At 27.4% G+C, this 26,878-nt stretch overlaps 1 protein-coding gene across 2 annotated transcripts in view; it reads right to left on the bottom strand.

The window, feature by feature from the left end:
* LOC107167473 (rhodopsin-like) overlaps positions 1-26,878 on the bottom strand; it is a 45,955-nt gene that overhangs the window by 11,313 nt on the left and 7,764 nt on the right. Inside the window, exon 1 of one of the 2 annotated variants that reach the window (XM_015516523.2) lies at positions 10,127-10,315. The exons of the other annotated variant lie outside the window; for it this stretch is intronic. The gene's annotated coding sequence lies outside the window, so the exon portion shown is untranslated. Of the gene's footprint in view, positions 1-10,126; positions 10,316-26,878 lie in introns of those variants that run through there. 2 annotated transcript variants of the gene reach the window in all.

Genomic DNA, 26,878 nt, shown 5'->3' with positions numbered 1-26,878 from the left:
TAATGGACATACAGTACCTATACGTCACATTTATAGATATTAGGAATTAGGATTATACCCATTAATTCGTCATAACCGATTTAAACGGTTTTTGCGGTAAAATACGCTATATCTAGAGAAAAATTAGTATACTTACTTGCATTCCGTCAAAAAGGTATACACGAATTGCGTTCTGTATTTTTTGGGACGCAATTCGTGTATTAAGTATTTTAATCAGGAGTTCTTAAACAACTAACAAAAATAAATATTATCACAAGGTAATTAAAAAATTGCTTATGAAATGTAATAAAAAAGTAAATAAATATTAAATCATTTAGATGTTAGATCTAATCAAAATCAAAATCAATACAGTTCATAATATAATAAATAAATAAATAAATAAATGATAATAATTATAATGCTGTATTGCTGTTAATCAAAATTTCAATCAAAAATTAGGTTTATATTTATTCATCATCGTAATTTATATCATTATCAAAACATCATATCAGAGTCTAAGGTCCCTTATATTTCTGGGATTCTACTACCTAACCTGCAATATAGTGGGACGCAATTTATGTATACCTTTTTAACGAGACGTAACTAAAGTGCCTCTATGCCCTCCCTTAAATGAATCATTGTATACAAGTGATCCACATCAGGTAATTCATCAGTTGTATTGATGTTTTAATATAAATGATAAACAGTCATTGTGTTTTTGAGAATTTATTATTATGCATTTATTTTACGATATCAATCGTCACATTTGAAAACGATTCTGAACGATGTGATAATTATTATTAAGATAGCGTCAAATAAATGTATAATGATAATAGTGATATACCTATTTGCAAACGTTACTGTAAAATGTAAGTTCATTAGAGTTAACTTGATGCAATCGTATCCAGTTAATAATGTTACTTTTCTTGATGCGAATTAAAATGGCAATTAGCTATACCTACATGCTACTAACCTCCAAACATAAACTTAATCTGTGCACATTAATGATGAAAATTAATGTGGTCGTTTTTAATATTATGTTTTAAAAAAAAAACAAAAAATGAATATGCATTTTATTAAAATAGAGATGTGCCATGAATATAATACAATATTACTTATTAAAAAATTGGCAACACTCCTGGTCAACCCAACGTACTAAACTAAACGAAATCAAACCCAGCATTCTCCCATGGCCAACCACTCCACTTACCAGGCGTCAAGAAGTAATTCTTAATAGACTTAGAATCGGTCACACATGGTTAACCCACAAACACCTAATGTCCAAAACGGATCCCGAACCTTGTCTCTCATGCGGCGAAACACCTTCAGTCAAACACATCATATGCTTCTGCCGTGAACACAACGATGTTAGAGTCAACCTCAAACTAGCTGACAATCTCTACGAAGCTCTTGGTCCTGACCCCGACAACACTCAGAAGATATTTACCTTTTTAAAATTATCTAAATTATATAACCTAATCTAAACACACCTTCACACCCCAAGCTTGAATTGTATAAATATCCCTCCTTTTATCACCATATGTTAAATTTAACTTCAGCCAATAATCTTTGTTGTTGCGGCTTAATTTTAAATAAAAAAAAAAAAAAAAATATTACTTATTGTTTATATCGATATTGATCGATATGTTTTTCAGTTTTTCACCCGTCACAATCCAAAAACCGAATACTCACTTTTACTATTTTGAAATATAGGTATAAGCTTTTGTAAAAAAGTTTTCAGTTTAATATAATATTATAAGTATACCAAATAAATTTTATATTCATACAATAATAAATTTTTCATTTCTGATTAAGGTTTTTGAAATAGTAAATAGCTAAAATTGTATGTAAAAAACACTTACCTACTGTTATAAGGATATACTTTATGAAATAAAAAGTTTAATACTGACATAGAATTATTAAATAAAATGGAGGAATATAGAGTTATTCGTTTTATGAAAATTCACGTTTTCGTCCTAATAAATATTAAACTTTGCACTTACAACAATACATATTATTATTATAAACTGCATGTGTATAAAACTATAAACCATTTGTTGGAAATACTGTGACATTAATATATATGAATTGCACCAAAATATACATCGATGAATTTAAAAATTATAATTGCAATTACAATTATATTTGTTTTTCAGTAATATTTTAGACCTGTAAAATGAAAACTATAAATATTCCACTTGAGCCAAGGCACAAGTAATATTAAGTAATAATATACATATCTCAGACACTTCATATTAAGAAATGTTGAAAATCACCTGATTTTTTGACTCAAAATACTGAATTTATGGTAGTGGCTTTTTGAGTGCTATATAAATCCAATTACAAATACCAGTTGTGAGGGTTCTCTTTCATATTAGGATGCTCGGGAATTAAATAAGCAGACTGGGTAGAAAACAAAGTCACCTTATCTCAACATTCAACAATAATAAACCTAATAACTTCAGAGACATATAATATTATCATCATTATCATCAATAACAAAATGATGGAATCATGACAGAAAATCTGTAATAACGTACAACTAACGAATATATTATAAAGAAATATAAAACTCACTATTAAAAAAATGGAAATTTCTCGTTTTGATAAAAAGAAGAGAAGAATTAATACTCGCTACCAGAGTGACACACGGATCCGACTCTTAGATCATCACCAAAAATCGACTACTGATTTAATTCCCAAAATACACTGAGCTATAGGTTTCATGTCATAATATCTTTGAAATAATATCTTCGGTCAAAATATCTTTTGTAAAAATATCTTATGAAAAAAATGTCTTTGATCAAAATATCTTTTTAACTGATTTTTTAAAATAAGATAAGATAATATTTATTGGCTAAAAAAACAAAATAGTTAAAATAAATACAAGAATAATTATTAATTACTTAATTTTTGACTTTTAATAAAAGTAAGAGTCATATTGAAGAAAAAAAATCAAAAGCCAAGTACATCAATTGACGAGTAAAACTGTTATGACAAAATTATACATAAATCTGCTCAAATTTCCAGCTAGTTAAGTTATATCTAATAAACCGATAAGGCCTTTACCATTTTTATCTTAATGGCAATATGGCATAATATGTATACGTATTAAATACCTATATAGTCTATAGTGATGGGGATCAGCAGCCAGTTTTTGTGTTATATTATATTATATTATATTTTAATATTATATTTATACAATAAAATATAAAATTTAAACCGGAAATACAATGATATGTAATAAGCTAATAAAAATAAAATAAAAAGATATTTTGTTCGAAAACATTTTTGTTTAAAGATATTTTGACTAAGATATTTTAACCAAAGATATTATTTCGAAGATATTTTTACCGGTCACCGAGCTATAGAGGCACGAAAAATCATCTACCCAGCCTCTTTACTACATACACTCAACGCAGAAAACACAGAAAACAGTAGATAATACACATGTATTTATGAACAAAATATATCAATATTAACTACCTACTCAATGTACAGACGAGTAACTACGAGTAAGTTGTTTTTAACATATAATTAGTTTTTATGGTTTTTCTATTATTTCAAATTGAATACTAGGTTGGTTATTCGAGTATGGGTCAATAAATGATTCACAAAAACATCCAATTTCATATAGTTCCACAAGAATAGACGATTAATTAAAAAACAAAAGAAAAAAAAATCAACAGTGAAATGTAATTATTAATTATCATTCAATATCATCGCATAAATTATAAATATCAAATTCAACAATAAATATAAGTAAGTACATTATTTTAATTTTATGTATTAAAATAATATGTTTTTGAAGATCTCATAAAATATTTATAACATTAAACTTAATTTAAGTTATACTATGGTATAAATTGAAATGCATAACAGATAATTATTCTAATATTGTAGGAATAAATTTATCATGACTGTTCGGTATAAACGAATAAGTGAATAAGGGAGTACAACATTTGGTGAGGTTGAAGAAGTCGTTGAGATGTTTGTTGGAATGTACAATCAGTAAATTATTTGAATTCCATAGGTATTCATAGGATAAACCAATGTTCTCAAAAAACTTATTAAATAAGAGCAGTCAAACTTCTAATAAATTGAGATCGAATTCTATGCATTGTAATTTGTAATATTATTAACTAGATCACTTACTAGAACGCTATTTTGGCTTGATTTATTAAAATGTATGAAAGAAACACAATTATAAAAATATACTTTTGTTCATATGATAATAATTATGTTCTCAAAAAATTTTTTTAACTACAATGTATAATTTTAACACTTTAATTTAAAGTTCGTTAAATTAACTTCTCCAAGTTTTAAATGTATAAAAAAAAGTATTGTAGCAACAATTATAAATAGTTTTTGGGTAATTAATACAAATACATGTTTTGTGAAAAAATAATTTAAAAAAAAGTCTTATTGAGCTTAATAACAAAAAATAAAAATGATTATACAATAATTGTTTCATAATTATCCATAGAATAATCATGCTTATTTTTAGATTAAAATATGTATATAAAATAAAGATTATTAACCATCAATTATTTAATAAACACACACGCACAGAATACCTATATAATATTATATCACGTGGATCAGCCAAGTACACTTTTGCTGTGCGTGGTGCCTCATCGGTACACTTTGGTCGACACACGCCACCAGAAAATAATTTTGACAAAGCTTGTTATAGTTGCCTGTTATATTTTTTAAAACGTCGTAATATTATTATGATAACAACCAACAAGACCAATATTTTTCCCTCCCTCCAATACCACCTTATTAGTTATTGCACAATTTTTAATAAACATTTTGTGTATCCAAGTATTTTTATTTATTTAATACCAATACGTCATATGAATATATGATACGTGTGAATATTTTGAACAGAGGAAATACAACAATACGAATAAAACACCATACTAACATAATGAAAACGAAACAGGGTTAGTATGCAAAAATATAATACACTATTGCGGTGTATGGACACCGCGTATATGCTAGCCATGTCATTTTAATGATCATCTAAATAATTAAATGATAATTAAAATTGTGTACCTACTGTAAATATTATACTGAGTTTATTAATCTAATAATAGACGGTATATAAGGTAGGTATATAAAATAATAACGACAGTTGGATGACAAAAACACAATACAAATATCACAAAGAGTAATACATATTAAATTGTTGAACTCTTCATACAAATATTATACTCCATAGACTAATAAAGTATAATATAAATTTAACATAAGAATATAAATATTCAATCACATTATATTAAAGGAAAAAAAAAGCGGAAAAGTGGATGTCGCTCTGCTGTACAGTAGGTTACAAGTGGGTTACTGTAATGGATGGAATTAAATTTGAATCCAATGATATTATATCATTGTATACGAAAAACGATTCTGAGCGAAGACGGTTTATCTGTCTAGGATATATTATAGATTATTAAAAATTTTCAAATCTTAGATTTAAAATAAAATTTTTTTATGAATTTCTAGCTAAAAATATTTGCGAAGTTTCGTGATTTTTACGTATGTTGTCAAAATTAAAATTTGATTGCTTGTAAAAAAAAATTGTGAAAGTGTATTTCTTTTATTTTTCAACTGCTATTATAAAAATATATTAGGAGCCTTGTATTAAATTTTCAAATCTTGGGTATAAAGGGAACAATTTTTAGCGTAGAATAATTTACGAATTTTCATGGTTTTTACGTATGTTATCAAAATTCAAACTTTAAATGCTTATAAAAAAAAAAATCGTATCTATGTATTTTTAATATTTTTCAACTGCTATTGTTACAATGTATTAGAAGTCTTGTATTAAATTTTCAAGCTTTTCTACCCAACAAATACATTTTTATTGATAGTTATAGGAAAAAAACCCAAAAAAGGCAAAAAAGTTAAAAAATTAAAATGTCAGTAAACAGCTTAAATAAATCTAAATATTTTGAAAATTATATCAAATATATAAAATGCCTATATAAACATTGAGTGAAAATTTCAAGTATCTACGGTCATTTGTTTTAGAGTTACACCAAAATAAGAAATTCGCTAAATGTGAAATCCAGTGAAAATCCAATGTTGTAAAAATTTAAAATTGAAATGGTCATAAAAATTTAATTTGAATTTACGGTGGACATTTTTTTGTGATAAAGATTGAAAAACTTGTAAGGAATCTTGTATTAAATTTTCAAATCTTAGATTTAAAAAGAAATTTTTTTATGAATTTCTAGCTTAAAATAATTTGCGAATTTTTACGTATTTTGTCAAAATTCAAACTTTGAATGCTTATAAAAAAAAATATATATATGGATTTATTTTATTTTTCAACTGCTATTGTAACAATATGTTGAGAGTATTGTATTAAATTTTCAAGCTCTTTTACCCAAAAAATAAATTTTTATCGATATTTATTTAAAAAAAATTAATAATTATTTAAAATTGCAAATACCTATGAGGCTATGAATAGTTCAAATTAAGTCAACATTTTTTTAAAATTGCATGGTGGATAGAATATACTTACATAAACATTCGGTGAAAATTTCATGTATCTATGATCATTTTTTTTAAAGTTACATCAAAAACCAAAATCGATTTTGTTGAAAACTGATTGTGCGTAAAATTTTCCGTTTTTCCCTTAATTTTTGTTTGTTTATCCCGATTATTTAGAAAAATATTGAGAATTTTTTACTTTTACTGGTACTGAAGTCAAAAATCGAAGTACTTTTACTGCCCCAAAACACGATGACAGACACAAAAAATTTAAAAAAAAACACACACACGGTAAAATCAATACATTCATCGCTCCGTTTAGAATCTAAAATGAACCTGGAAATTTGTAATACTATTTTTATTTAAATTTTTAAGTAATACAATGTTTTCATACTAATTGTATAATATTACATACAAAATACAATATTATTCCTTGTGTGTCGTAAGTTTTTCTACTTTGTTCTACAACATAACGTGACTTGCACTTCGTGTTTAAATAGTAAATAAGTAGTATGATTTAACTTTTCAAATTTATCAAATTAGAGACTACTTTATTTTACTTGTCAGTTATACTTTTTTTTATTCTTATTCGGACATATAATTATTATTTATTCATCACCTTATACTCAATTTATAACTAGGTACTAGTAGTGACTACTATTTTATAGGTCATACTACCATTTTTTAACTTTCTGTTTAATAGTACCAATGTTGCACACCCAAATTAAAGTCTAAACATTGAAACGGAAAATAATTGTGTTTTAGATTCTAAACGAAATGAGGAATGTATTGATTTTACAATGATGTGTATTTTTTTGTGTTTGTCATCACGTTTTGGGGAAGAAATAATGCTTTGAGTTTTTACTTCAGCCCCACTTTGAAAAAGAAAATTCATTTAGTTGACTTGGGGGGGGGGGGGTCAAAAGTAAAAAATGTCCAGTTGTTTTCAAAATGCGTGAAAAAACACCCTATAAAAGTAACGAAAAAACAGGAATTATTCTTCATAATCAGTTATCGACGAAATTGATTTTTTTATTTTGCTGTAACTCAAAAACGACGCATAAGGCATAAATATTAGTACACTTCTACTGAATGTCAAAAGAAGTATAATTACAAGTTTAACCCATGGCCAATAGCATATAGATTATTACTATTGTTGTAACGGTACAAACCACAATAAAATGGCTTTTCTCAAAGCCAACAAACGATTTGACAAAAATAGGACATAATGGCAAACTTAAATTACATCGTTTAATCTATATACCTCACAGAAGCATGCGCAAATAGAGCATCAAACACAAGATTGACCATCAAATCAGGGTATAGACCATATCGACAAACAAGTATATATACCAGCCGGTTTACTGAGACTGAATACACTTTTTCAACACTAAGCTCTCAACAACTAAGCCTAAAAAGCCAAGAAGAAACTGAAGCCGAAGAAACCAACCAGCAGCGATCAAGTATTACAGCTCTAGGCTCTAGCACGACAAAGAATACATCAGACCACGATTACGATTCCAAGCATCGCCAAGAAGAACGACCTGAACCTAGTTTCATAAACTAAACCAGCTGTCCTTGTTGATGGCGCACATTGCGGGTTGCCTACCTCACCGACTAACGGCAACTAAATCGACGAACACCTCTCAAAGTTAATCGATTATCGGCTACGATCTAATCAAAACGTCCGACGAACGCTCTCGACGTGTCGCTGATTGTGTCGGTCATCTGCGAATCGAGCACCTGCGGGATATCAGTTGTATATAGGCTAGGCTGCTCCACAGCAGCGGACATCAAAGACAGCGACATCGATCATTTTCCTTCTGTACGGCTGATACCCGTTACAGTGACAACGGGAAACCATAAAATAGCCCTTTTCAGGGCTTACAAATTTGAGTTCTCCCAAGCGAACTTGTTTAGGTCACGCATCCTGGTCGGACCTTAGTGCCAGACGCCACTTGTTTAAGCGTGCCTGACACTCGGGCATACTCTAAATTACGTTGCGTAACAGATTGCAGCGACCGCGCCATGCCAAACAACAAAGGCAGTTTAAATTGAGCTTCTACTGCATTATTGGTATTAATATTAAAGTAGATACATAGACATCTACCTATTTGTATTATTAATTACTGTACCGTTGTTAAATTTAAGTGAACTTTACTGTTATTAGTTTTACTATTTATAATACGCTGTTCATTGGTCATAGTATAGGAAACTATTGTAAAAGGTTCAAAACATTTGGAAACGCTTTAATTACTGTTTGTATTTATTTATGCCTTCATTAATAACAGCTAACGCTCCAGCACTTTCATTAGGTATGTAAAATATTTTTATATTGTTGAGTTATCATAGTTGTACTAAAAGTTCTAAAAAAAGCGTTTTAATAATCTCGTTAATTATACCATACACCTAATCGTATTTCAATAAAATGATCAGTATACTAATAACTAATCTAATGACTAATTAAACACTTAATTAATGACCGTTTCTAAGCTTTTTGAACAGTATATTTAACAATTTGATTTTTTACTATCCGTATAAATTACATTTTTAGGTATCCCTAAACTTAATCAACAAATTGAGTCTTAACAGTAATCGGGTTACATTGTGAATGTATAACCGGCGGCGTTTCAATAAAAATATATCGATTATCATCATTTAAAGCAATATGCCAATATGACTAGACCTATGCCTTGTACATTTTTATAATAAATTGTAAACCGTTTGTAAGAGTTGTGACTTATGACACAAACAATAATATCTACCGATATGACCTTGTGGGTATTGCCTATAATCGAATGTCCGTAAAAGTATGTTGGTTGTAGGTACCTAATATGCTATGCACATGCTTGTATAGCGTGAACGATATTACGAGGAACTGTAAAAACTAATAATAAAGAATATATATCCATATCATTTTACTTTTAATCTAAAATGTCATAATACAAACCTACAATGTAAACAATGTAAAAAAAAACAAGCTAAGCTAGGTAAATAAGCAAAAAAAAAAAAATTATTTATAGAAAAAACTAAAAAATACAGTGTAAAAATCGAATAAAATTATTATAAAAATGAAATGCTTTTACGCCATACTAAACGAAATTGTATCCAACTTTGTTTGTAATGTGTGCATGACTTTTATTCATAATATTATGTAACACTCGGTAAAAGTAATAAATATCATGAACATAACCCTATAGCAATGATACTAAAAATAATTTATTTTTAGTCAAACAGGTCGAGACCTATCTGGTTGAGAAAATTGAATTAAAGGTGATTATATTTTACAATCTGCATTTTGCATATTATATTATATTGTATATTAATATTATGAGATAACTTGACTAGATAGCCTGAATCCCTGACGGCCGCGTCAGGGAGAATATAATAATATGTTTTTACTGTTGTATAATATTTGAGAAAAGTTCAAAATATTAATTATTATCGTCTTCTGATAAGTTAAGTTGACATAACGAAAATAATATAACATACATTGTAGAATCATATTTAATATTATGTAGCATTAAGCATTACTTATATTATAACATTAATGTTAACCAAAAACTACAATTACCTATACAGTAATATAAAAATAAATATATACTAATATTAACAATATTTTATATTATGTTCAATATTGCATTACCTCAATCCAAATTTATCCATGATTCAATAACTGTTTTGATATATTGTGCTCTTATGTAATTGAAGATAGGTATTGACAGTAAACTTTCGTAACATAATATAATATAATAATATATTTATAATTTATGCATAATTTACTATGCGTGTTCATCGCGATATCGAGTATGAATTGCTTGCGCAAGGCGCTTGTCGAACGCAGTTTCTCGCCCGCCGCGATCACAACGAACGAAATGTTGTTTGAACAACTAAAAAACAAGACGCACGACCATCAAGTGCAGTGCGAAAGATATATATAATAATGATAGGCCACGGGCAACCTGAACCGCGGTCGGTGCTTCATTTAGAGCAGCACTGGTACCAGGACCGCAGCTGGCTGTGGCGCGTGGTTCCGTCAATGTGCCCGACGACGTCGCCGATCGGGCTGTGGCGGGAACACCAACCGCCGCGCCGGCGCTACCGCTAACCAGCTTTACACCGCAGATGTGCTCATACTATTCTGGTACACGGCTTCCTCGTTGTCAAAGAAGAAAAACAAGCAAACAAAAACGCATCAAAACGTTTCGAACGTCACCGCTGTCGGTGAACGTCTTTTTAAATGCGCGAGAGAATCGCTGAAGACGTCCACCGCCACGTTTGGCTGCAAATAAACTGTAAGCGCTGTAGCGGAATTTTCGAAAGAAGTAATGTGTTGCACGACGAATAATTATTCGAATTCATCACACCGCATTATAGGTATGCAATATAATTATAATGTGAACGAAGTTAAATATTAGAATATTAGAATTACAAATTTGTAACCACCGACAGTCGTAGCAAATAGAAAATAATATATGTGTCGGAAAAAGCAATAATTTCGTAATATTGCAAAAAATCTAGTAGAATATTGGACCAATTTAAACGAAATAATATAATAGACAAAACGCACCGTTCGATTCCCGAATATAACGTTTTAGGTAACTTGTAAGATATGTATCAGAGCATCAGACACTTATATAAAGTTATAACTTATAAGGTAAATATTTTATTTACAAGTTCCAAGTAGGAAATAGGAATAAGTTAGGTAATATAAAGTTGATGAAAGTTATAATGTTCTGCTGAAATTCTTGAAAATTGAACGATTATGATATTCCACATAAGATATTACAGTAATTTAAGTAAATTTAAAATATATAAGAAATAGGCGGGAATGAGACTTTACGGCGCAAGTGATTCAGCACCGATAGTTCGGCGAAAATTGATACAAAAAAAAAAAAATTATAATATAATGTAAAAACGTATTATAAAATTTAATTAAAATGATTAAAATTTTAATAGTAATATTTTAAATCATAAATAAATAAACCAGTCGAAATAATTATAATTATTTATAGTCAATACAGTTAAAATGTATTAATTCCACAGTCACTTTAAATCATAAATAAATAAATAAATAAATAATAATAATAATGATAGTTATATATAATATAATATAGTAAAACATTTGTATAGGTACCACAGTCCCTTAAAATTGTAAATAAATAGATCAAAATAATTATAATTATTTTTATCTAGTTAGTATAGTAATAAAGTAACATTTCTATTACAGGCATCGTCATCAAATTGACTTATCTCCGAAACGTCCATGCCAAATCGCCAGGGCCGAAAAGTCCTAGATCCGCAAGTTATTATATTATAGGTTAACTGTTCGAGTTATTTATTTTGACAAAAATCAAAAATTTGCCAATTATTTTATTATTAAAATTAATTATTATATACTTAAAACTTTTTTGATAACTAAGGCTTGAAAATTCAAGGTTTATATTATATAGGTTTTCTAATAATTTAATTAACTTGATAAAAAAAGGAAGCTTTGCGCAGGGATGTTAATTTGTTGTATAGGTATCGGGCGCATCGAAATAGCGTATCACACACGTGACGTACTGGCTTAGTACAAAATACGTATAGTCGAATGGATTTGTAGAAGGGAATATGAAAATAAAGCAAAATTACTCGTATAACAGAATCGATGAACTTTCATATAATAATAATAATAATAATAATAATAACAATAATAATAACAAACACTGATTTAAGCGAGAACCTTGGCGATTTTAGCCATCTGCAGTCCTTCATTTATGAAAGGTCTCATTTTTATTCGTTATATTTTAATATAATTATTGTATAGATTAATTTCGTTTAAGGACAGCATTTTTGTATAGATTAATATAATAACATTAATAACTATAAAAAAATAAAAAAGCCAGATATCATCAAGAGTAGTTACCAAGTGTGTTAGTCTTTTTCCTGATGAAATGGATAAAGACATTTTTATTGACAAAATGGTACAATTTCATGAGTTTAAATGTCGATGTTTAATGATGCGATTATGTGTGATTGAGTGATTGTCAAACCAACTTAAATAACTATGATAATGAACATAAAACATACATTTCCTAAAGGCTAACGTTGAAACAGATATTATACAAAAATGTCCGAGAAAAAATGTCCACGTTAAAAATGTCCGAAAAAAATGTCCAAAATCAAAAATGCCCGCAGTGAAAATGTCCGAAACCGAGAATGTCCGAGGTAAAAATGTCCCAAACCAAGAATGTCCATGGTAAAATTTTCCAAAATCGAAAAATTGATTCATCGTTATATAATAAAATGGCAACACCCTGTATCACATTAGTTATCCATTTAAAAAAAACCCTGTATGGCTGTATATTTTCTATACTATGACTGAGAATACCTGAAGATATTTATAACTACCTACCTAATTTGTGATTAACATCATGTAACGGTTATTACGAATATTACTATAAGATTATCGACACAATTTTGTGACAAGGTATTATTCGGTAGGTAACACCTAATTAATAAATTTTTTTTTTATATTATTCTAGTCAATGTTGTAAATACGCATTTAGTTCTACTATTATGTAGGTATACTGTGTATAATATTATATTTAACCTGCACATATTTTATCCTAGTTTTGATTAAAATTAAAAAAAGTATGTGAGGAGTACAACAATAATGAAAAAAGTATTGATAACTTTTTAAAATGTTTATCATTGACGTTTATAAATTTTAATTAGGTAATATGTGTTTGCGTAAATTTTATGATTTTTTTTTTTGACAATTTTGGACAACTTTACCACGGACATTTTTTTCCGGACATTTTTTAGTAAGATAATCTGACATTAGTTAGTGTTGAACATTACACAACCAAAAAATATCCTATTACGAAATGTTTGGTGATTTTTCAAAGGATTGTAGAAAAAAGACCATGTTCTTATAAATTATAATACAGTTTTTAAATAAAATACATTTTGTTTATTTATTTTTTTTAAGATCAATATGAATTGATATAGTATTTACTATTTATTATTATTGAGGTACCATTTTACAGATATGTGGTCAGACTGTGGAACTGTTACAACGTTTTTTTTTTTTGAATTTATAGCTTAAAAGTTACACACGGATTATGTTTTTAAATTGCAGTGTAATATATTTTGTTCAAATTCAAACATTATTTTATAAATTTTCTAGAATCTAGATAGAGCACAAATAAAATATATAGGTACAAACAATAATCAGGTTTTAACGAAATATTCACACCCTTATTTAGATAAAACCTAGCTCAGTTTTAAGGCAATTTTATGAAGTACCTAGATTTGTTTTATTTATCATATGTTGTAGATAATACGTTTTGAATTCATCCACTTCTGTTGTTTATAGCCTACTTACTACCTTAATAAGCCTATTCTTTTATTTCTTTTATTCGTATTGTAATACTATTCTTTTTTTAGCATATTTATCTGAAATAAAAATTCTTTGCCTTTAATAATATTTTTATAATGTTATGTAATTTCGATATATATTTTTATTAACAAAAAAAAATTAATTAACAATCTATGCATGTGAAGCACAATAAGTAAACATGGAGACATAATATGAATTATATGAGGAGGGAGGCCGTCCATTGATAGAACCTAACGCGACATATTTAAAATTTATTTTGTGTAGATATTTCGCCTGGGAGATGGAGCGTATTAAAGATAATTTCGCAATAAAAAAAACGTTAAATTAAGTATTGAAGATTAATTGCGTTTTTATTCAATTATAATATGTGGTTATTTGGACTGTTTATTCAATTTGTATAAACATAGAATAACTTTTATTTTTAGATTGCCAATTTTGATGATTTTAAAAGTATTCCTTTACATTTTTATAATATGACAATTTTATATATCAATATACAATAAATAAATTGATTTTAAAGTAGTATAGGTACATTTATAAAATAATGTCGAATGTATTATATGAATTATATTAATTGAAATGCATATAATATATATATTATATTATCATTATGTAATTATTATTTTAATCATTTTAAAATTTAAATCTATATAATGATATTTAAAATATTTTTTTCAAAAACGAACTATCTTGTAATATAAGATAGTTTAGATAATTATGGTCTGTGATATTGATCTTTCAAAATATAAAAAAATCCGATTTATATGAAATTTAAAAACCAAGATTTATAGGTAATTATTTTAAAATAAATTGTTAAATTGGTTATAATATGATAAAAAAATTAAGAATGTCATAGGTATAATCTAGGCTAATAAAATTGATGTTGGGTCAACATTTTTCGAATGAAACATCTCAACGCTGCGTTGCGATTTGTCCTTGACGTATCGTGTGATGTTTTCAAAAGTTTCATGCCACACAGGTATTTTGGCGTGAGTGAAATGCAACTATTCAAAGTTCGCCTACGCTATTGAATTTTCAACACTCCGCGGACCATTCATCTGTTGCACGCAGGGGCGGATATGTCGCCTCCTCTTAATACATCTCATCATCATCATAGACCCATCCACTCCCTTTCTACCGGAGATCGAAGTATCGTCACCGCATACAAACATAACAAACCGTGGACTGGCATCGCCTTGCGCCCCTCAGTTCACCAGCATCCAGCACACAACAAGCCACCCGTCGCAACATATACTTACGTATACTGGGTATGCTAGTCTATTTATTTTATATTTATAATATTGTACCGTACTTGATGGGATCCTGGTACTAGGCGTACGCATTCGCCGACACAACGCAACTCGGCAAAATATTTTCGACGACTTATACGAACGCTCGATTTCGGTCTGCGGTCCTGATACAAGACCGAGCGATATGCATTTCGTATGGTCGTATCGTGGTTTTTGAAAATCCGAGGGAAATTCGTGCGCACGAGTGTCGACGATCGTCGATCATCGTCGATCATCGTCGCCGCATCGGACATTTTGGAGAGAATGGTAAAAAAAAATACTTGATCGACGGATCTTCGTCGTTGATCCGGATACATTTTAATCCACAAACATCACGGCCGCATCCTATCATTATATCCATAATATGATCATAATTTAACCACTTACTCTTTCCCATACCGTCTGTCACCAGATGAATTTTTTCCACTCCAAACGCTTTTTTTTCATCGAGGTAGACCCGGTAAGCATGACTACCAGGGCAACATGCGGCCAGAACGGTGGTTTCGTAGCTTATCATACGAGTAATAATTATGCTATACAGTAATATTCTTCAAAAATGTTATACGCAATTTGTCTTTTATTTTTCGGATAGCCTATTTATGAATCAGAGTAATTTTGATGATATCTAAGTCAAGTAGTTTATTTTTTACAATTTTTCTTAAATTCAATATTTTTTTAGTTAAACTAATTTGGAAAGTAAAAACTTTTTAAAAATATGATTTTTGAAAATTTGCTTACATGAGTATATATTTCTTAAATTATTTACATAATATTAACAATTTTTTTCATATATTTAATTACCTAGCAAATTTTTTTTTGCCAGGTCTTTCTGTTACATCCTGTATGGCTGTATATTATGTATAAAAATGCTCTGAGGGTAGTATTTTAGGGGTTATTTTCGCCCCCTTGAAAATCATGTATAACTGCCACTGCGAGTCGATAGTGTTTATTTTAAAAACTTGTCGGATTCGACATCCAGATGAATTAAAATATCAATCGTTATTATAATACAATACACAATAGCAACGAAGAGTGTAACGGGAATAGTTTGAATTGTTAGGCTTCGTTAAATTTTAATATCAGATAATTATTATAGAATTAATTAAAAATGTGATATCTATATCGTATACACATTAAGATTTTATAGTTTTGTAAATTTGTAAATTTGAAGCATTTCAGGGAGCTTTAATAAGTAAACATAATATTGTGTTACGCCATTGTGGGGTTTGAGTTGTAATAATTATAGCGGAAGAAATAATATCAATTACCCATCTTTGAAAGCTAAAACAAAATGTTTGTTGTATTATTCTATATTATGTATACTGTACCTATAACTGGTACAATATATATATATATATATATACAGGTGTCCCACAGAGATCTGACATTCTGACAAATGAAATAACTTTTGTTCTGATCAATATTTAAAAAAAAATTCTTTTAAATATAATTCATAGACACTTGTGCTACATTTTTAGAATACATTTTTTATTTTTTAATACTGAAAATAAAAAACTTAAAAATTGATAAAAATTTTTTCGAAATATTCAATATAGTCAATTTGTATTAAATCTGATTTTTAGAAAAATTTATATGGTAAAAACACTTATTTAAGTCAAATGGCTGATTTTTACTATTTTTTCAAATATCAATATTTTCGTTAAGTAAATTACGATCTAGTTTATGTTAGAAATCTTGTAATTTCAAATAATAATAAAGTTTTATAAGAACATTTTTAAATAAGTGCATGTTAAAATCTAATTATTTTTTTTATTGTATTTATTTTAATAATATGTGATGTGTAAACTATAAATTTCATATAGCTACGTGTTTTTCATATTGATAAATAATATACAGCTTTTTTTGTATATAAAATAGCAATAAATAACTGATAGAAAATATATTTAAATTTTTAAAATAACACAAAATGTTTTTTATTATTTACCTGGCATGAAATAGGCATTTAGTCACATGCCTAGTCATTTAATTAAATAACTTGGCATTTAAATAAATATCTAGGCGGATAGTGAAATTGCATAAATATTAAATTCTCTGACTATATGCCTAGGCATTTAATAAAATGCCTGATTTGACTATATGCCTACGACATATAGATCTAATGATCTTAATGCATTTGTAGATTATGGTTCTAGTGCTATAATGTGTAATTTATTATTTTCTGGCAATGGTGACGCAGGACATTGTAGTGTTTTAGTTTTGATAATAATATGAATATTCAAAATTAATTTATGTTATCTAGGCTCATCAAATGTTCGTAATCATTAGAATTATAAATAGGTAGTCTATATACGAAGGCTCACCAATGAAAAATCATTTGTACACATCCCAATTATTTACCGCCAAGTTAACCACTCTTAAACTCTTAATGGTTCTTCTTGCGTGCCGAATATTAAATGTGATACGGAACGAAATAAACAATTTCCATCGCCTGGTATTGGAATTAATTGATATTCCATTTTTCGACGATGGTTCAGACGACAACACTACGACGATAACTGTTCAACAACAGTAACAATTATTAAACAATAATAATTCAACTATTTGTTTTTTTTTTATCCTAACCCGGCAGCGACGGGTAATTCAGCTAGTAGGTATAATATAATAAAGTTGTAAAGATGACAGATATGTGAGTGCACACGGCAAGCAACGCGCGTCGCTATGTAACAATAGCGCAAACTTTATACTTCCAATAAATATTTAAATAATTGTTTTTTTGGACTTTTATCTTTTAATGGCTCATCTACACACCGAGTACTTTGGTTTAAAATAAAAATCGTCAAAATTGGACAGGTAGAACTTCAGATATAAGTGTCACAAGATATCGCTTCATGTTTTAATAATATATAAAGATAAGCAATGCACTTATTTTAAATTCGCAAGCGTACACTTATCAAATATCAATTAATGTTAGATTTTATACTTATTTTAATATTTATTTATATTTTTAATTTTTTAACTATTAGTACAATAGTATCTATAATTCTATACAGCCCACATAATAAATAATTAAATGAACCTATATTTACATAACAAAATAATTATATTTATTCAAAATTCAATGTTATTAAATAAAAGTACCTATAAATATTATTGTATCCAAAATCTTTACTTATTACTTATAAAAAATCAGCAATATTTAACTCCACTTTTGAATTAACTATTTTAATGTTTAATTATAGGTATACAAATTATACTTATAATGAAAAATTATGAATAAAAATACACACATAGACCTTTGTTACATAAAGACATAAAGTGACTCGTCAGTCGTCAAGCATTCTGTTTTATTGTTCATTCTGTTATTCAAAATCAAATTTTTGGAATTTGTCTGAAGTATACTCGTAGTAGTCGTAGATAACAAATTACATTATTTAGATTTTTAGATTCTAAGCGGAGCGATGAATTTATTGATTTTACCATGATGTGTGTGTTTTTTTTTTTTTTTTTTGTGTCTGTCATCACGTTTTGGGGCAGTAAAAATGCTTCGATTTTTGATTTCAGTACCTCGTTCGATCAGAAAGTGAAGCTAGTTGGTACTTTGGGGGGTCAAAAGTAAAAAATTCTCAATACTTTTCTAAATAATCAAGAAAAACACAACAAAATTCGACAAAATCGATTTTGGTTTTTGATGTAACTTTAAAACAAATGACCGAAAATACATGAAATTTTCACCGAATGTTTATATAAGTATATTCTATCCACCATGCAATTTTCAAAAAATTTCGACTTAAGTTGAACTATTCATAGGCATTTGAAAATTTCGATCATTATTAGTTTTTTTAAAATTAATATTGATAAAAATTTATTTGTTGGACAGAAAAGCTTGAAAATTTAATACAAGGCTCTTAACATATTGTTACAATAGCAGTTGAAAAATAAAAGAAATTCATAGTCACAATTCTTTTTTATAAGCATTCAAAGTTTGAATTTTGACAAAATACGTAAAAATCACGAAAATTCACAAATTATTTTAAGCTAGGAATTCATAAAAAATTTTATTTTTATATCTAAGATTTAAAATTTTTTTACAAGATTCCTTACAAGTTTTTCAATCTTTATCACAAATAAAAAGTCCACCGGAAATTCAAATAACATTTTTATAAGCATTTGAAATTTAAATTTTTACAACATTGGATTTTCACTTTTAGCGATTTTCTTATTTTGGAGTAACTCTAAAACAAATGACCGCAGATACTTGAAACTTTGACTGAATGTTTATATAGGAATTTTATATATTTGATAAAATTTTCAAAATATTTAGATTTGTTTTGAGCTGTTTACTGACATTTTAATTTTTCAACTTTTTTAGTTTTTTTTTCATATTTTTTAGTTTTTTTTCTATAAATATCGATAAAAATTTATTTGTTCGATAGAAAAGCTTGAAAATTTAATACAAGGCTCCTAACACTATTTTACAATAGCAGTTGCAAAATAAAAGAAATTCATAGTCACAATTCTTTTTTTTAAGTATTCAAAGTTTTAGTTTTGACAACATATTATGTAAAAATCACGAAAAATCACGAAAAATCACGAAAATTCACAAATTATTTTAAGCTAGAAATTCAGAAAAAATGTTCTTTTTAAATCTAAGATTTGAAAATTTATTACAAGATTCCTTACAAATTTGTCAATCTTTATCACAAATAAAAAGTCCACGGGGAATTCAAATTAAATTTGTATGACCATTTGAAATTTAAATTTTTACAACATTGGATTTTTACTGGATTTCACATTTAGTAATTTTCTTATTTTGGTGTAACTCTAAAAGTCTAAAATAAATGACAGCAGATACTTGAAATTTTCACTGAATGTTTATATAGGCATTTTCTATATTTGATAACATTTTCAAGATATTTAGATTTGTTTTGAGCTGTTTACTGACATTTTAATTTTTCATCTTTTTTAGTTTTTTTTCTATAAATATCGATAAAAATTTATTTGTTCGGTAGAAAAGCTTGAAAATTTAATACAAGGCTTCTAACACATTTCAACAATAGCAGTTGAAAAGTAAAATAAATTCATAGTCACAACTTTTTTTTACGAGCATTCAAAGTTTGAATTTTGATAACATACGTAAAAACCATGAAAATTCGTAAATTATTCTACGCTAAAAATTCATAAAAATTGTTCCTTTTATATCCAAGATTTGAAAATTTAATACATGGCTCCTATCATATTTTTACAATAGCAATTGAAAAATAAAATAAATGCGTAGTCACAATTTTTTTTTACCAGCATTCGAAGTTTGAATTTTGACTAAATACGTAAAAATTACGGCAAAGTTCAAATTATTTTATGCTAGAAATTCATAAAAAATTTTTATTTTAAATCTAAGTTTTGATTTTTCATAATCTATAATATATCCTAGACAGATAAACCGTCTTCGCTCAGAATCGTTTTTCGTATACAATGATATAATATCATTGGGTTCAAATTTAATTCCATCCATTACAGTGACCCACTTGTAACCTACTGTACAGCAGAGCGACATCCACGACTTACTCGCCTTTTTTTTTATTTCAAGTAAGACAGTTCGCGGCAACTGTGCCCATTGGACGCATTATTTAGATTTACTACGCCGTTTATTAAGGTATACTCCTGTGGCAATTCAAAAGTATTTTTTTCAAGTAGATAGTTTTTTTTTTTCATGTATTTTAGATTCTAAGCGAAGCGATGAATGTATTGATTATACATAATGGGCGTGTTTTTTTTTTTTTTTTGTGTCAATCATCACCATTTGGGGCAGTAAAAATGCTTCGACTTTCTTCAAAAGTTTCTTTTCTCATAGGAAAGTGAATCTAATTAGTGATTTGGGAGGGGGGTCAAAAGTAAAAAACTCTAAATAGTTTTTAATAATGGTAAGAAAAACAAACATAAAATTAAGGAAGAACATGAATATTAGTATTTATTCTATACACAATAAAATTTTCAAAATATTTTGACTTGTTTTAAACCGTGTATGGATATTTTCAGTTTCCAAATATTTTAGTTTTTTTTTTCTATAAATGGCAATAAAATTTTATTTGTTAAGTAAAAGAGCTAGAAAATTTAATACAAGGCTTCTAATTTATTGCTACAATCGCAGTGGAAAATTAGTAAGAATACATAATTTTCTTTTATAAACATTCAATGTTTGAATTTTGGCAAAATACGTAAAAATGATGAAAATTTGTAGATTAGAAGTTTGAGTTGCAGGAAATCCATAAAAATGTTTCATTTTATATCTATGATTTAAAATTTTAAATAATATTCCTCATAAGTTTGTCTACCTTTATCAAAAAATAAAAAATGTCTACTAGAAAGTCAAATCAAATTTTTATGTGTTTGAAGTTCAAAGTTTTACAACATTCAATATTCGTTCGATTTTCGTTCGATTTTCTCATTCAATAATGATTTTCTTATTTTGTTGTTAATCAAAAACTATTGACCGTAGGTTCTTAAATTTTTCATTAAATGTTTATTTTATAATTTTCTTTACTTGATAAAATTTTCAAAATATTCCAATTTTGTTTAAGTTGTTCATAGTCTCATAGACACTTGACATTTTTTTTTCTATTAAGGTTAGTTTTATTTGTTAGGTCTAAAAGCTTGAAAATGTAATACAAGGTTTCCCATAAGTTAATATAATAGCAGTTGGATAATATTAAAAATAAATAGGCATGTTTTTTTTATACCTAATCGTTTAAAGTTCAAATCTTAACAAAATTTATTAAATTGAATATTTACAAATTATTTTGTTAAAATATCCTAGATTGACAAACTGTCATCTCCCCTCAGAATCGTTTTTTGTATACAATCATATCATATAATTGAATTCAAATTTAATACCATCCATTACAATGGTTAGTGACCCACTTGTAATCTACTGTACAGTAGAGCGGATGTCATTCAACCGTTTTTTTTTTTTTTGGAAAATTGTTAATGGCTAAATCTGATAACATTTTTAGAAAATGTTGATGTAAATAATTTAAATTTAAGCTTAAACGAGTAGTTTTTGAATTATTAATATGTTTAAATTATAAATAGTTTTTTAATTATAAAAAGGTGATTATCAAAAATAAGTTTTATCTAGACAGAACACTACTTAAATGGCTCCAGAAATCTAATTTGAAGATATGGTAATTATAAGTAAAAACTTCAAAAATCAGGAATTGAGTACCTAATTAATGCTTCATTAAAAGATTAAAGTTGGGTAAGTTTATTCTATTTTGAAAAGTAATATTTATTTTATGACCTGTGATCAAAAATATATATTTTCTTGAAAAATTAAGGTACCTACTTCAATCTTTGATGCTATTGTGACACGGGTTAATTATTTCCAATCATTTCCAAACTTTACAAAACTCATTGTTATCAGTATTCAAACAACTGGGAGGGGGGATATTGTATTCTGAATAAATTAGAGATCAAAAAATAAGAACCATATTAGTATATTATATTGAGTATAATGATATGCTTGCAGGGAAATCTACAGGTATACTTAAATATATGAATAAATCAGTATAATATATAAAACTAAATTTAGTTGATTTTTTTATGAGTGTCAATTAGCTAAATTATCTTAAATAAATTAAACTATAAAGTAAAAAAAGTGAGTCAGTGGATGTCGCTCTGCTGTACATTAGGAGGTGAGGTGGACCTCTGACTAGGGTAAGTTAGATTTGAATGCAATGATAGGTATCATTGTATACTAAAAACGGAGATGATTTGTCCGTCTAGGATATATTATATTTAAATATTGTCATATATTCTATTTTGAAACAAATATGTTATTTTTCAATTAGGACGCATTTTGAATAAAGCATGGTTAATCAATTTTTCCAAAAACATTGCATACATGTTTCATAATTCATAATACCTTATATTATCATAGATATACATATACCTGATTACATAAAAATTTAAAACTCAAACGCTCAAAACATTTTTCCTATAATGACCCTTCAAATTTTCTCTATAGCTATTTGAAGCAAAATTTATGTAAAACTTAGTGTTGAATTTTTTAACCTTAGATATAAATACAAACAATTTTATGAATTGTGAACTGCAAAATAATTTGCAAATATTCATGGTTTTGACGAATTTTTGTCAATATTTGAATTTCAAATGCTATTAAAAAAAAATTGTGCATATGTATTCTTATAAATTTTTAATCACTATAAGAATAACTTATGAGAAACTTTGTATTAAATATTCAAATATTTTGATAGGGCCAAAAAAATTTTATCGACACTTCAAAAAAAATTTTCAGAAAAATTGAAAATTTCAGTTGTCTATAAATACCTCAAAAAAGTCAAAATATTTTGAAAATTAAATCATGTAAAGAAAATGCCAATCTAAATAACTGGTAAAATTTTCAAGTATCTACGACTTATAATTTTTGAATAATAACAAATTTTTAAAGTCGTTTGAGGATAAATCGTTATCGTACGCTATTTCGTAAAAAGTTAAAATTCAAACGCACTTAAAATTTTCCCTATAATGATGCTTCGAGTTTTCTCTATAGCTACTTGAAAGAAAACTTATGAAAAATTTAGTGTTGTATTTTTAATTCTTAGTTATAAACACAACAATTTTTATGATTTTTCAACTTCAAAATTACTTGCAAATTTTCGCGTTTTCGACAGATTTCGTAAAAATTTGAACTATAAACGCTTATAAAAAAAAATTGTGAACCTAACAATTTTTATGTTTTTTAGCTACAATAAGAAAAACTCATAAGGAACCTTGTATAACATTTTCAAGTTTTTTTGGTCATCTAAAATTTTTTTACCGACACTTCAAAAAAAATTTTCATAAAAATCGAAAATTTCTGTCATGTATAAATAACTCAAAAAAATTCAAAAATTTTGAAAATTAACTGTATATAGATAAATAACATAAACATTTGGTGAAAATTTCAAGTATTTATAGTGATTAGTTTTTGAATTACAACCATATAAAAAAAATCGATTGGGTCGAAAACTCGTTTTGCGTAAAAATTCCTGTTTTTCTGTCATTTTTTTTTTGTTTTTCTTGATTTTTTGAATACTGTTGAAAAATTTTTACTTTTGACCTCTATAATGCACCAAGGATATTCACTTTTACATCGGAAACCACCCCCAAAGTTTGAAATTGAAGCATTATTTCGACTACTTATGCTGTACTCAGCCATCCCCCCCCAAAAAAACACAAATCATTGTAAAGTCAATTATACATTCATCACTTCTTTCAGAATCTAAAATTAAAACTTTAAATGTTGATTAATTTTAAAATGCCTCTTAAAATTTATTATTTTTTTTTTTAAATTGTTTTCTTGTATATTTTATACGCCCCTAAGCCTGGTTATAGGGTAATCATACTATACCTATAGGCTGGTTGGATAAAAAATAATAGTAAAATTTTGGTTTGTTGTAGATACGCTATGTCAAACGTCATGTTGAACTTAATATCTTGAAAAACTACAACATATTTTTGAATATAATATATGTTATATTAGGTAGAGTTGCGATATAGTTAAATAGCATAGTATGTAGTTGGATCTTTATCGATTGCATAGTCCATGACATTTCATTTTTCGATCTCTTGAGTTGTTTCCTGAACATCACAAAAAGAAATATCAAAGGAAAATGAATGTGACTTACCTTATATTCAATATACATACATTTAAACGAGACACGCAAAAAAAATAAGACGATATAGGTACTTTATTGATATATCTGAAGAAAAAAAATAAATGGAAAACGGTGAACTCGGTCAAACAATGTATAGATGTAATATAATATTGTATTATTTGTATATAGGTATCACAATGATAGCCAATAGTGCCGCGAGCTTTTATATGATTAAAAAAAAAAAAAAAAATATAAAATTTAATTATAGTATTATATAATATGATATGACTGATATAAAGCTAAATTTACCCTTATAAAATAGACGCATGTATAAAATGGAGTAGTTACAAAGATACGCAGTTTCTACACTTATAATAATAATAATATTTTTTTTTTGGTTATACGGAAATTATCTAACAACTCACGATATGTACATTATTTTATAAGCATTATATTATAGTTACTCCATTATAGTCTTCAGTAAATATCAACATCATTGAATTCATCAAAGCCACCAATCTAACCAAGTTTTAAAAAATATTTAGTTTAACTTCAATAAAAGAAAATGCGTTTAATTTAACCATTTATAATTAACTAAACATTATATTTACCTAACCTTAATAATAATAAAATAAATATTATTTTATTATTATCGAATAACATTATTACGTAAATGCAGTGGCGTATTTAGGGGATGGGTTTGGGAGTTTAACCCCCCCCCACCCCCTAGCTAAATAAATAAAACTAATAGTACCTAGCAATATTATATGTTTTTTGTATAAAAATATTATTAAGAGTACGTAACAGTGGTATTTGTTGTCTTCGTCTTACTAGTGCGTAATATAGCAAATTTACGCTCAACAGAACACCTGTAGCTCCTTTAGTTTAAAAATTACAGTGAATCGACCTATTATGAAACTTGATGGTAAGAACATTATCTGTGTTTGTACGTTGGTTTTTTACGAAAATTCAATTTTTAAGTGAGTTATGAATATATAATATACAGTACATTAAAAATGCTCATAATTCACTTAAAAATTGAATTATCGTAAAAAACCAACGTAGGTACAAACACAGATAATGTTCTTACCATCAAGTTTCATAATAAGTCGATTCACTGTAATTTTTAAACTAAAGGAGCTACAAGTGTTTGCTGAGCGTAAATTTGGTATATTACGCACTAGTAAGACGAAGACAACAAATACCACTGTTACGTACTCTTAATGCATCATTTGTGATAATATTTTCTCTCCGAGTTGAAAATATCTTAAGCCACAATGTGAACGCAAATACCTGCGATAATACATATACAATTATCACCAGTTTTACATTCCTTAGTCTGAGTAACAAATATCTTATTATATAATTTCCCAATTTCTGAGAGTATTAGATATTTTTTTTTAATTTAACGTTCAAAATATTTCCCTTGTTTGCGTTTCTTGGAATTTATTCAATATTTACCGAAATTCGGACATTGATTTATAAAATTCGCTTCAAAACAGAGATACTAAAAAAAATTTTAAATACCTCTATAATCAAAAATATTTTTTATTAATTTTATAAAACAATAGTAAATAAATTATTTTATTTTATTTTTATTAGACATTTAATGTACCTATATCGTATAGCCTATTATAGGTATACCGTATAGGTACAAATTAGTACGTATTAACAGGACCCGGAGCAAACGTATTGCGTGCGTTAAACCTTGGGGAATGTGAAATGTGTGGGAATCGGCTGTTTTGGCGGTGGCGATAGTCAAATATTCTGTGGCCCTGGTACCGAGTTCCCCTGTATTTCGTTAGTTTTGTGTCGTTGACGTCGTTGACGGCCAATGACGGGCACGTTATTATCATTATTATTATTATTATTATTATTATTGTTGTTGTTGTTATTGTTGTTGTTAAAGACGTAGCATTACACTTTAATAATAATAATAATATTATAGATGACAGAATGCGTGGTATCGTGCACGCTTGGTTGAAACGCACTCCTCACGGACGGACGCTTGACGCCCGTCGGAATGGATCGGCAAATATTAATAATAGTAATAATAATAACGATATGAATTGATTTCGGCGAATAAATTTTTGCCCGGCGCGTCTGGC

This window comes from Diuraphis noxia, unplaced genomic scaffold, assembly GCF_037042655.1.
Source record: "Diuraphis noxia isolate RWA-SAM2 unplaced genomic scaffold, SU_Dnox_SAM2 contig0003, whole genome shotgun sequence".
Classification (NCBI taxonomy): domain Eukaryota; kingdom Metazoa; phylum Arthropoda; class Insecta; order Hemiptera; family Aphididae; genus Diuraphis; species Diuraphis noxia.
This window is presented reverse-complemented; position numbering and strand designations above follow the sequence as displayed.